The sequence below is a fragment of the Protopterus annectens genome, chromosome 4.part0 (assembly GCF_019279795.1).
Source record: "Protopterus annectens isolate FY-2018-M chromosome 4.part0, PAN1.0, whole genome shotgun sequence".
Taxonomy (NCBI): Eukaryota; Metazoa; Chordata; order Ceratodontiformes; family Protopteridae; genus Protopterus; species Protopterus annectens.
The window spans coordinates 29957675-29970638 of NC_056733.1; positions in this window are offsets into that span (position 1 = coordinate 29957675).

Here is a 12964-nt window from a genome sequence, read left to right on the forward strand (position 1 = left end):
GATATAGATCTCCTGCTCCTTTGATACTGGTGGAATATTGTTTGGGATTCGACCCAGTTATAGGGCTCATTAAGGAGGATCATCACTGCAAGATGATGACACTAATAGCTATTTGTTAACTGGTTAGGCCCACTGGACATACAATTCTTTTCAGGGCAACCAGGGAGCAATGCCTGGTTATGTAACTTTCTCACTGTCACTGAATAATCCAGGGGACTGTTGAAGAGCTCAACCCAAATTTCCTGTTACACCCAAGCACTGTCAAGTTATTTGACTTGCTTAAGATCCCACACAGGCAAATGATGGGTCCCTATTAAATTGCAGAACATTTCAAAGTTCAAATGTCATATGGTCGACACCATATGATCAAACTTTGAAAAGTTTGAAGCTAAAAGGCATTGGCTCTGTATGCGAAGAATGGGAAAATTTCCCTTTTCTGCACTGAAGTGCAGTCTCGGAGTTGGAATATTTAAGTAGGGGGGTGTGGGGTGCAGGGGGGGCTTGTGCCCCCCCTGCTGAAAGTGTTACGGTAATTTTTTTTTCTTTTTTATTATATATTCAAGGTTTCAAGTTTCACTCATATGTTGAGGAACTTATGTGGTTCGATATTTTGAAGCTTTGAATATATAATATAGACCTGCAAATGACACCTGAAGGAATTAAACCTTGTACCACAAGAACTACAATTCACAGCCTTAACTCACTGCACCAATTGCCAGACTAAATGTGGTTTATTGTGTCAGTTTTTATATGAAGAAGACACCCTTAGTAGATCAGGAATATCTCCCCTAGCCTCCCATTTGGTTGTGCTGTCCTTCCACCCACACCCAGATGTTGTGTTTATCATAAGACACACACACAAACACACATCTCTCTCTCTCACACTCTATCTCTCTCTCTCCTCTCTCTTTCCATATATATATATATATATATATATATATATATATATATATATATATATATATATATATAATTGTGTGTGTGTGTGTGTGTGTGTGTGTGTGTGTGTGTGTGTGTGTGTGTATAATAGTAGGTGCAGTGCATTCTGACAAACAATGCTCATGAAGAAGCATGCAATCCTGGAGTTATACATGCACACACACACACACACACACACACATATATATATATATATATATATATATATATATATATATATATATATATATATAAAATCAGTAACATGGGTGCAGTTTATTTAAAACATATTTTTATTTCTACATATTTATTCATCAAACTTTGTAACATTAAATGTGTTTTAATTGTGGCAACACAGAGAGATGCAACAAGAAAAGTTTTTGGTTTTAAACTAAATTAACATTTCAATTAATTCATTAAACTAATCAATGTAATTAAGTGAATGATATAAAAGCACTAGTAGTTTGAACAGCTCACATCTGAGGAAGTGATTTTTAAAATGAAAACGTATGGTGGAACAGTAATGTGCTGTGTTTCTGTGGAATAAAGTGAACTGAAGTGTGCTGAGCCATCTGTGGGTTTTTTTCACAATTGGCTAAGCTTGCCACTGCTCAGGGCTTTAATGTTTTGCCTGAAAAGCTGCTTCATTTTGTGAATTACAAGTTTTATTTGGAAGCTGCTGTGAATTTTGTTTTGTTTTTTCAAGGGAGCAGTTTTTACCACTCACTATGATGGGGGCACAAGAGAGCTTGCCCCCTGCAAAAAAAAACAGGTGGTCAAATCTTCATAGCTGGTCCTTGTATTACATTAAGGTGCTTGCTACAGGCTTAAGAAGAAACTGAAGAATCTAATAACTATAAATATGTAAACATGGTTAGATCTGACCACAAACTAATCACCTTGGAAAACTGCATCCCTCCCACCCCCCAATAAAGGTAACCACCATGAAAAACTTCTCCAAAGTGGGATCCTAAAAACAGGGGTGGCTAACTTCACAGCACTCATGCAAATGGAGAATAGTTGCGTGACTGCAGAATCATACACCAATGCACTGTACGAACACGTACATGAATGCATAGATCTCGCCATACCCAATAGAACCAAGACACTCTCCTCCAAAAAAAGGATGCCAATCTGGTGGTCACCTGCCATAAACAAACTCTACAACAGAAGGAGGAAATTGATGCGGAATAAGGTGAAGTCCCAAAATTGGAAAAACTCCCTTATCTGCCTCAACAAAAAGTTGAGATCCCTCATCAAATCCTCTAACTCTAGGTATGAAAACAGAATTGCAGCAGATAGTAAAGACAACCACAAGACCAAGGTCTTCTATAGTTATGTAAAGAATCTCCACAGCAATACCCAGATTTGCTCTGAGCTACTGCACAATGGTACCTCCTATACTGAGCCAACATATATTGCCAATATAATGGCCGACAGATTCAGTGTCAAATTTACCCCTCACCCCCCCCCAAAGGACCAATCTCAATACCAGTAGATTGCCAGGCACCCAGTATTACTGCTGCACAGGTTTAAACAGCACTGTCCAAGGCCAAGAATACAGCTTCTATGGGACCTGACAATATCCCTGGTTGTGTTCTACAAGAACTACAGAGTGAACTGGCACCTCACCTGTGTGCCCTGTTCAATCACAGCCTCACCTCAGGCTTTGTCCCTGCCGAATGGCACACTGCTACAATCATCCCTCTCCACAAAAGAGGAGTGACTACAGACCCTGGGAACTATCACCCGATTAGCCTAATGAGTCTGATATGCAAAGCTATGGAACGCATCATTGTGGACCTAATAAACAAGGATATAGGGAATCTCCAAACTTTGGATCCCAGACAGTTTGATTTTGTGAAGGGTAGATCATGCCTCCTCAACTTGGTCAACTTCTTTCAGTCAGTCATCAGAGCTGTGGATGAAAGCAAGGTGGTTCATACAGCCTATCTTGATCTGGCCAAGGCTTTTGATACCATTCCCCACTTAGGAATCATAGAAAAACTCACTAAGCTTGGCATCAACCCCTATATCACTAGGTGGGTTGCAAACTGGCTCACAGATAGAACCCACAGTGTGAAAGTAGCTGACTCCAAGTCAGACTGCTGATTAGTCATGAGTGGAGTCCCACAGGGTTCAGTCCTGGGTCCTCTCCTGTTTGGTATCTACTTTTCTGAAGTCCAGGCCAACACAAAGGGACTCTGGCTGACAAAGTTCACAGAAGATTGCAAGTTGGGAGCTATTATTAACTCCCCAAGTTATGTTGACATCCTACAGAATGGCCTCACTGTGACCAACGACTGATGTCAGAACCATGGCCTTAAGCTCAATGCCAAAAAAAGTGTCGTCATCCCCTTTGGGAAAAACCCAGTTCCCATGAATTACCACATGGATGGTAGTCCACTGAACACAGAAGGCATTATAAGAGATCTGGGAACACAGGTTGACAGCAACCTCTCTTTTGACCACCGCATTGCCACTGTGGTCAGAAAGTCCTTCTATGTGGCACATCTCATTACTAAGGGTTTTGCATCCAGGAAGAAAGAGATCATTGTCTCCCTCTACTCTTCCTTCATTAGGCCAATCATTGAGTACAATGCCCTATTTGGCATGTACCTCACTAGACACCTGCAACAACTGGAGAGGCCGCAAAAGTACCTCACAAAGGGGATCTTAGGCCTTAAACACTTGTCCTATATGGACAAACTCAAAAAACTCCAACTATTCTCTGTCTCATATTGCCTAATTAGAGGTGATCTCTGCTTGACTTGCAAAGTCATGTCTGACCCAGCTCTGTTAGAAATGCTACATCTAAAGAAATCCCAATCCCTCCACACCACACGCTCCAGAGACCTCAACCTCATTACCAGAATTAACAGAACATGCTGGAGGGACAGGTTCATAACTGAGAGACTGCCCATGCTATGGAACAGACTTCCTATGCATGTCAAGCTGAACACCTCACTGACCCTCTTCAAGAAAAATCTCGATGAGTGGATGGGTAACAGAAAATTCACCCTGGGGATAACTACAGTGGCTCCACTCAGCAGAGGCACTGGGAACTAAGGCCGTGTGGCACTATGGCAGGGTAATCCTATGGCTAGGCTTGTAAAGCCCCCAGGGCCATTAGCCTAGTACACACCTATGAAGCTGTGAACCTATAGGGGATAAGTGCAATTATGTATTCAAAGTACGATATCAACGGTACATGTCTAGCCAAGAGCATAAAGGCATGTGTTAAAAAATATTGCAAAGTCATTACTGGTGGAGAAGATATATAAAAACACTGTATATATCAAAGAGGGTTAGTTTGTAAAAGTGCCAGTATGGAAAGAATTTTATGTTTACATATTTATAGTTATTAAATTTCTTCTTTGTTCACTTTTTTCATTGTTTCTGATGTGAGTTATTTACATTTGCCATTTGTCTTGTAGTTGTGAATTTCTACTCTTTAACTGTATATTTTGTAACAAAAGTAATTAACCTGACTCATGACCTCTGTGCCACAGCTCCCTACAGTTTGTTTTTGATTATTTTTGTTTCAGCTTTTTTTTTATTTTATTTTTTTTCATTCTTCAAGGAGTCATGTCTACTTATTAAATGATCAGTTAAGTGTACTTGACTTTTTCTATATTTAAGTATTTTTACCATTTTTGGTGAGCTGCTCTCCCTGCAACTCTAGTGAAAATATGTACTGTTGCATTTACATCCCAGCCATCAAACATAAATAAATCAAACATGGAGTTCAAAGTGCACCTGGTTAATGATGGAAGCACACTTTGGAACACATCATTACTGTATTTTTTCTGAGTTTCTTGATATAAAAGAAGATGTTGCTGCTGCACAGAGCATGAAAACTGACAGAATCTATATGGCTCTGTACACTAGACCAAATGACCTATCACTGCTAATCTACTTTACCTGATAACAATAGGATTATAACTTCAGCAAATAAAAGCAAAGAACTACAGTAGAAATATAAGATGTGCTTAACGGGAGCAGCCGAAAGGAGAACAGGAAGAGGACTTGCCTTCCAAAATTCTCAATAAAAGAAGATTCCTTTTTTTCCAGCGATAACACAATATGTAAGCTATTGTGACTATTTCTTTCTTCAGATACAGTACAAGTCAGCCACTGGTGTTGTTTCAACTTTCCACTCTATGCACAAGGTGCATAAAAGGTTATTAATGCATGCTGGGAAGGTGAACATAAAATTACTAGCCAGGATTGAGGCATACCTCGTGCAGTCTTTGCTTTTCTTCACTTTTGAGATCTTGGGGACTTGTTAGAGTGTCTTTAGAATCAAATGAGCATAGACTGACTATATCTGTTATTATTACTGGCATCATTGTGAATCTCAAGTGATTTTTCATGCTTGCAATGTGCATAATGATTCAGGCTGAGACATTTAATAATGAAAAAGAGGTTACTTTTTAAAACATACTTATTGATGGAATGCAGAATACATTTCCTAATTAATAAGAAAAATGATGTCATTTCTCAGTGAAACAATGGCATTTTTTATTTGTAAGAGGCTGCCTAAGGCAGTCTGTAACATTTCATCATTTAAGGTGGGCAGATAATGTGTTGGTGGATTTCCTGTGCAGGAATGAAACGTTGATGAAATGTGTTACCCATGCATGTTCTGATGGATGAAAGGAAGAGACTCTTCAGCTTTTATGTGGAGCTGGTAAATGTTTTCATTAAATATTACAGTTACAGGCTAAATTAAAGAAATTTGTGTTGGATACAATGCTGTAGTATTAACGTGGAAGTATTAATAGTTCCATCACAAATGAACAATTGGTAGAATGGAATTTTCCTAAAAGTGAAACAGAGAGTGGCACTTATTCAAGGAAAGGTTTCTTATCATGGTACAAGTGTACTGCAGAACAAGCATGAGATTGGGCAACATTAAAAGGAAACAGTAAACATTTTAAAGCATATAATGAACAGGACAAGGGACAAAACAAAGAATGTATATAAGGTAGAGAACACAATTCCCAGCTTCCTACAAAAGGAGGATGATGGACTCATGGATGCCTCAACTAATGATGAAACTACTCTGTAGAGGGAATTACTTCTTACCTCAGCAGAAGACTAACTGAACATCAAAGAAACATCATAGCTTAAGCTACTAAGGTTCATTTATTCATGCATTTGTTCATTCATTTTCATATACTTGCTTTACCCATTTTAAGGTGATGTGGAGAAGTTTATGCTACTCTCACCAGGTATAAGATAGAGAAACTAATACTAGACAGGATGCCAGTCTATTGGAGGATGCATACACACACACACACACACACACACACACACACACACACACACACACATATACATGCACACACACACACAATCTCACACACGCACACACGCACACACACACACACACACACACACACACACACACACACACACACACACACACACACACACACACACGCACACATGCACACACACCCCAACCTACATTAAATTTAGAGGATTCCTAGTTTGCCTATTGCATTTCATTAGGGTGTGAGAAGAAACTGGACCACCATACAAAATCCCATGCAGATATAGGAAAGACAAACAGACTCTACACAAAGAGCACTCCAGTCATGAATTGAAATGGAGAAACAAGCACTTCAATTTAGCAGAGTTAACTGCTGAACTACTGTAGATATTCTCAAATAAGAGTTATTTATAGAGCAGTTGACTGGTGGCAGCATGATTACCTTATAGTCTGGACAGAAGGGGTGCAGCTAGTAAAGCTAGACCTGCCTTGTGTGAGTTTGTGTGTGTGTGTGTGTGTGTGTGTGTGTGTGTGTGTGTGTGTGTGTGTGTGTGTGTAAAAATCAAATACCCAAGTGTGTGGATGTGTCAACTGCTTGGAACTGGGACACAGTGCTCCAAAGTGAGTCTTGTTTGAGATCTGGACAGATGGACAAGTCCAGTCCTAGGTCTGGAGGATGTTTCCTGTGTGCTCTTGGGGAGAATTGTGCTTGATGCAGAGAGCTGCTGTTGAAAATACTGTGTAAATCCATTCTTGTTTTTAGTGACTGTCTCTCACCATTGTCAGTGATGAGGATTAAGGCTCCTTGATTACTTGTCCGGGGTGGAGATGCCATCAACCTCCCCCCCTTATAGTGGTTTATTCCTGAATTTGGCATTGTATTATGCCTTATGGAGACAGATGCCTCAATGCATTCTATAAAGTGGGCATACAAGTCATCCACAAATGTGACAGTGAGTGAAACAGGTTCATCAAAGTAAGGAGGGAGCTTACATTTCATCAGGTCATCAGTTAGATGGATAGCCTTGGAATAGTCTCTAAGACAGAAGTTTTTTTTTTGGTAAGTCAGGTTTTGCCCTCATAGTGAGCATTACTGAAATGAGTGGTCAGATTTAACCAGTGACATGGTAACTGTAAACAATGAGCATAGAGTGGCTATATGAGTGAGAACCAGGTCCAATATTTTTGAAACCCTAGTGGAGACTTGAACTCATTGGTCTAGGGAGCTGGCATTAATGAAGTCCAGGAATCATTATCTGTATTAATTTGAGGTGATGTAGGTTTCCCAGGTAATTGAGGGAATAGTTGAAGTCTTCCATGAGAATTGTGTTATGCTTGTTAGGGAGGGATGTTAGTTTGCTTAAATAAGCTTGTTACAGAGGGATGGTAGTTTCTTTAGATGTACTTCATGGACTGCAGCTGATATGGAGAGGGTATGGTAGTAGGTTGTGATATGGTACGGATTTCTATTTACTATGAGAAGGATATGGTGGAGTTCGAGGTCATTGTCCTGGCTTATGAGTTTGGAGGTGAGATGACTTCTTAGGATTACAGACACATTCCATCCATTAACACAGGCATTTTCCACATTGGGTGTGAAAGAATTGTATGTACTGAGACCCTGCACTGTGGGGGTTCTGTTGCTGTTCTGAAACCATATTTCAGTAATTATGCAACCATATATATTTTTAAGAGAGTGCAATTTCTTGTTAGACTTCTAGTATTGAGCAGTGTTACTTATATATTGTTTTGGTTTTGATTGGCTATGTAGATAATTTGAGGAGACTGACCTTGCCTAAAAAATGCTGACGGAGGGTGAATAAAGTCCTGGTCAATAAATGGAAGACAAGAGAGAAGAGGTGCAGACCATTCCCAGCAAAGTAGCCAGGACTGTTGAACATCTCCTACCAGGCTCCATCATGTCCCTTTCTTCATATGATCCACAGAGATATATCTCTGATCGTTCATTCTTACATGTGCAATGACCATGCTATATGTGTACTCAGGGTGAAGAGGCACATTGGATCCTGGCACTTGAGAGGCAGCTAACCATCACTCTGTCCTTGCTCAGCCTGGTCAATAGTGCATCTTTATGTGTCTGACTTCAGAACCACCAACGACTAAGACCTTACCAGGTGTACTGTTTTGGCCTTGCTGACGTATGGTCTTTGACTTTCCAATTGAGTGATCTCTTTTTGTAGTTGAGTTTTCTGTAGTCTAGTGCCTGGTAGTGTGACACTGGATGTCATTCATGTCAAACCTTTTAGGGGATGTCTGGGGTTTAGGCATGTCTTTTTATGTTCCTTGCAATGTAAGAAGGTGTATTTGTTTGTCTAGGATATGGTGGGTACAGTTGTGTGAGCTGGTTGTCAGCGCTGACAACATGCTGGGTATAGTCTACAATCTTTGAAGAGAGTTTGGTCTCCAAGTTTAGTAGATACTTGCACCTCTCATATATGGAATAATTTAAGGAAGGAGTCAAATAGTTGTCAGTAAGCATGAAACAGTCCTTGCAATGTCTCAGTGTTCCTATTCTTATCAGTCTGGCAATGAACATTGAGGTAAACTGTGACTTCATTATATCTAGTGCCTGGTGAAGTGAGTACTAATGAAATTAATTTATAGGAAGTGTCTGTATACTAGAACAGTAGGATGAATAATAAGCCAAAGAAACAGAGTTACAATTATGTGTGTACAGTGTCAATAAATATGAAATACAAAGGCCAGTAAAAGTGTAGCAATAACTAACAGATATGTGAAACAGGAACCACCAGTTTGGATGAGTGTCACAAGAATAGTTTAGTACGAATAATCTGGATCGGGTGCCACCACAACTGCTTGATACAAATGGCTTGGCTCGGGCGCCAGCACAATCACTTAATATTGTAATGACTGGATTCAGGCTCCGAATGTCTGCACCAGACAGTAAATGATGAGTAGAAAAACAGTTAAAATAAATGCAATAAGTTATGGCTTCTTGAAGAGAGCAACTATAAATTGAAAAAAATAAAGTTTTGCTGCAAATTTCCAGGCTCGATTCGACTTAAGCTCAGAATGTCCACAACTCACAAAAAGAGTGAAAGAGAAAATAAATAATATTCCTGCAGCAAAAGAGAATTCACCCGTGAATGATATGGCCCTCTGCAAGTGTTCTTAGATCAATAATGTTCCACAATTGTATTCAGTCATGTGCGGGAGTCTACAAGAATATATGGATGCGTCCAATTGGATACTGTTATCCTCTTACTACTGTATTAAATAAGTAAAAGATGGTGTGAACACTTACACTGTCATAATGAGTTCTCAGTTATACACAACCCTGCTGAGGACTACACAGCACTTACCCAATGTAGTGGAATTTGGTTCTGAAGTCAAGCCTATTAGGTATCCTCAGATGTCCTTGTGTATTTACAGTCCAGCAGAGTACAGCAAAGAGGTCCACACACACCCTGAGTTTAAAGAACAAACAAGAATATACAGGCAAATCAAACAACATACTTCCCTTACAACCAGTAGCAAATTTCACTGGAACAATAGCAACGCACCCTGCTGTCATCAGGAGATGACTTGCTAAACCAGCTGTAAATGTAGAAATCCACCACTGCATAAACAATACATAAGAATATTTAAATCAGTGCTAAAATGTTCATAATTTATCTGAAAAATAGAAACATATGTTTCCCAGAGGTTATGAGGTTTTGTTATGTGGTCAAGCCTGATTAGTTATCCCCAGATGTCCTGGAGTAGTTGCAGTCCAGCAGAGTAAAGTGATTATGTCCACAGACACCTTAAGTTTAAGCAACAACCAGAGTATACAGGCCAATTAAACAATACACTGACCTTGCAACCAGTAGCAAAGTTCTCCCAGAAAAATAGCAGTATCCCCTACTCACTGTAGTTAACAAGGATTGCCAAGACAAAAAATAAAACTACCCTGGTTCTCTAGGGTAGTAAAGGGAGGGCAATCCCACCAAGGTTCTGGGCATGATATGTACTGAGGAGCCATCATCAAGACAGCTATGAGATTGCATTGGTACCTGTGCTTCCTCTATAGATTCACTAACAGACACAGAGGAGGTCACTCCAATATCACGATCAAACAACTCTGGCTTATCCTCCAGACCAGGACCTCATTAACAACATGAGAAACTGAGTCATTTATTCTGTGACTTAAATAAATGTTAGCAGAATGGTAGGAGACAGAGAACCAAGCCAGAGGGATCTAAGAAGATGGGACACTTATTTACAAGATGGAAGTTTCACTTCAACTTATCCAAGTGTATAATGATGCACCTGGGCTATGCTTATTCAAGGAGTCAGGTTAAAAAATCTTGAGCAGGAGCAGGATCTAGGGTTTATTATTATTAGAGTTCAAAACTGAAACCATTAGACAATGTGAAAAAAATAAATCTATTAGGATTAGTTTGAAGAAGGTGCACAGGAAAAAAAAAGTCTGGGGTAAATATAGCTGGGGTGTAAGAATCAACAACTGGGAAGATGATAAAATGCTGGGATATATATCTGCCATGGAGAAACCAAGAACATGGAGGATATACAGGCACTGGTTAGGTTGCACTTAACAAATAATCCACTATTGTGCACGAGTATATCAGGATTTACCCATATTTGGTGTGGTTTGATCATAAGAGAGAAGTCTTCTTCCACATTGTCTTCCCTGTACTGATGTTCTGTGCATCTGAATGGGACTTACATTCCCATGCTTGTACAGAAAATCAGTGAGGGAAAAATAATGAAGAAAACAGAATCTCCACTGGTGTTTTTTTTTAACTATTAAAAAAGTAGAGATTTATGAGGAGCAGTGCAACTCTATAAGGAAAATCAGGTAGGTTTCTATTTGTTAAGGTTTGCAGACCATACCTAATTTTTCTCATATTTTGCTCTGTTCCTCAGCATATGAAAATTAGAAAGTTTGGCTGCTCAATGATACTTCAGTGTTCAGAATTTTTTTTGTTGGTATATGCTTATTTACTATGGGCAAGCTGGCTGGGCTGTCCAATCAACATGTTTTTTTTTTTACAGGTAATGACCGTTTATTGTATAATTGAGTTGTGCGTTTCTGAAAACTTGATAGGAAAAAGGGAGGTCACACTGCTTCAGAGGTTACAGTAAAAAATAATTAAAATGGTGAGGAGAATGTATGGTATGAAAATATGAGAAAAGATTTACAAAGGACAATATTTTAGCTCTTAATTTTGGTCTTTGTCCTAGAGCTGTCAGGCTCCTAAGCTTGAGGTACCATAAAAATGTATGGGAAACTGGCACCGCCTATTCCATAAGCCAAATCTCCAACTACTTTCAAGCACCAAGTGGCCTGTTAAATAAATTAAATACATAAAACAAACTAAAATAAACAGAGGTGATCCTGGGCTGTGGGACACACCATTAAATCTATTTTAAGTTATTTTTTTGTACAGGAGGTAGAAGGAGCATCACCTAATTTTGGTGAAGGTGTAGAGGTTTCTTTTCTGAGGTGCAAGCACTCCAGGTAGAGTCGCACAATGGTGTTTGTTGGTGCTCTGTAACACAATTAGCTATTTGCACTGAGATGCTGCCATTGCAAATAAACTGTAATATTTTTACCAGATTAAGGAAGACTGCTAGGATGATAGACATAACATGCTTTAAAGTACAAGTACTAAGTCACAAGTGTTGCACATGTGCAGTAATGCAACTTTAATTTATGGTTCATGTCTTATGTTATAATGCAGTGATGGCGAACCTATGACACACGTGACAAAGGTGACACAAGCCACAATGTTTTGGGTGACACACCAGTGATCACCAACATCCAAGTTACCAAAAACACTGTTTTTGCATTCATTGCTCATGTGAAGTGCATAGAATTATTTTGTGCCAGGAGCTTTTGACACACCAAACCCAAAAGGTTCGCCATCTCTGTTATAATGCATACTGTACGGATTACACTCACAAGGAGGGTTTTAAGAAGGATATAAAGGGAAAGCAATAAAGAAAGAAATTAGAGAACCACAGAAACCAATCTACATAAGAGTTAAAGAAGAAAGAGAAGTTGGAACAAAACTAACATAGAGACTTTTGCTGGAATCTCTTTTTTGTGCAGCTATGAATTATAGTCTAAGTAATGGTCTGGCAAAGTGTGGCTAGGTGGATAAAAATTAATGGCATACATGAACATGACTGGTGGAAAAAGTCTCCCAATTAGGTCTAAGTCTATCAGTATTCAAACAGGCTATAGAAGACAAAAACAAAAGCAAGTTACTTGGGGGCAATGAGGCAAACAAATAACTGAATCAGACAAAATAAAGACCACAGTGAACTACAAGACAAAAAAAAGAATAACAATTATATGCTTATCAAAAATGATTTTAACTAAAATACAAAGATCAAAAGCAAATAGTCAACAGGGATTTTTTACAAGTTGATACACCTGTGGCTATAAGAAGGGGTGAGGCAGACAATAGGGAGAGAGTAGAAACATACAGCAACAAGACACCCAAGAAGACTTATGCTATGGTGCCAGGACTGTTATTTTGATGAAGCATGAACTTTACCATACTCCTGTGGTCATATCTTTTTACAATATTGATTTTTTTCACTTTCAGTTGTAAACTGTAGGGAGACAGTACTTTTAAGGAATGTCAAAAAGATCAGCAGCAACAATATGAACAGTTGTGTGCTTTGGAAGGCAGACTAGTTAATACAATGCTTTAAGGCTGATAAAATTATTCGGCTATTGGACATTTTTGTGGGGAGATGTGAGCCATT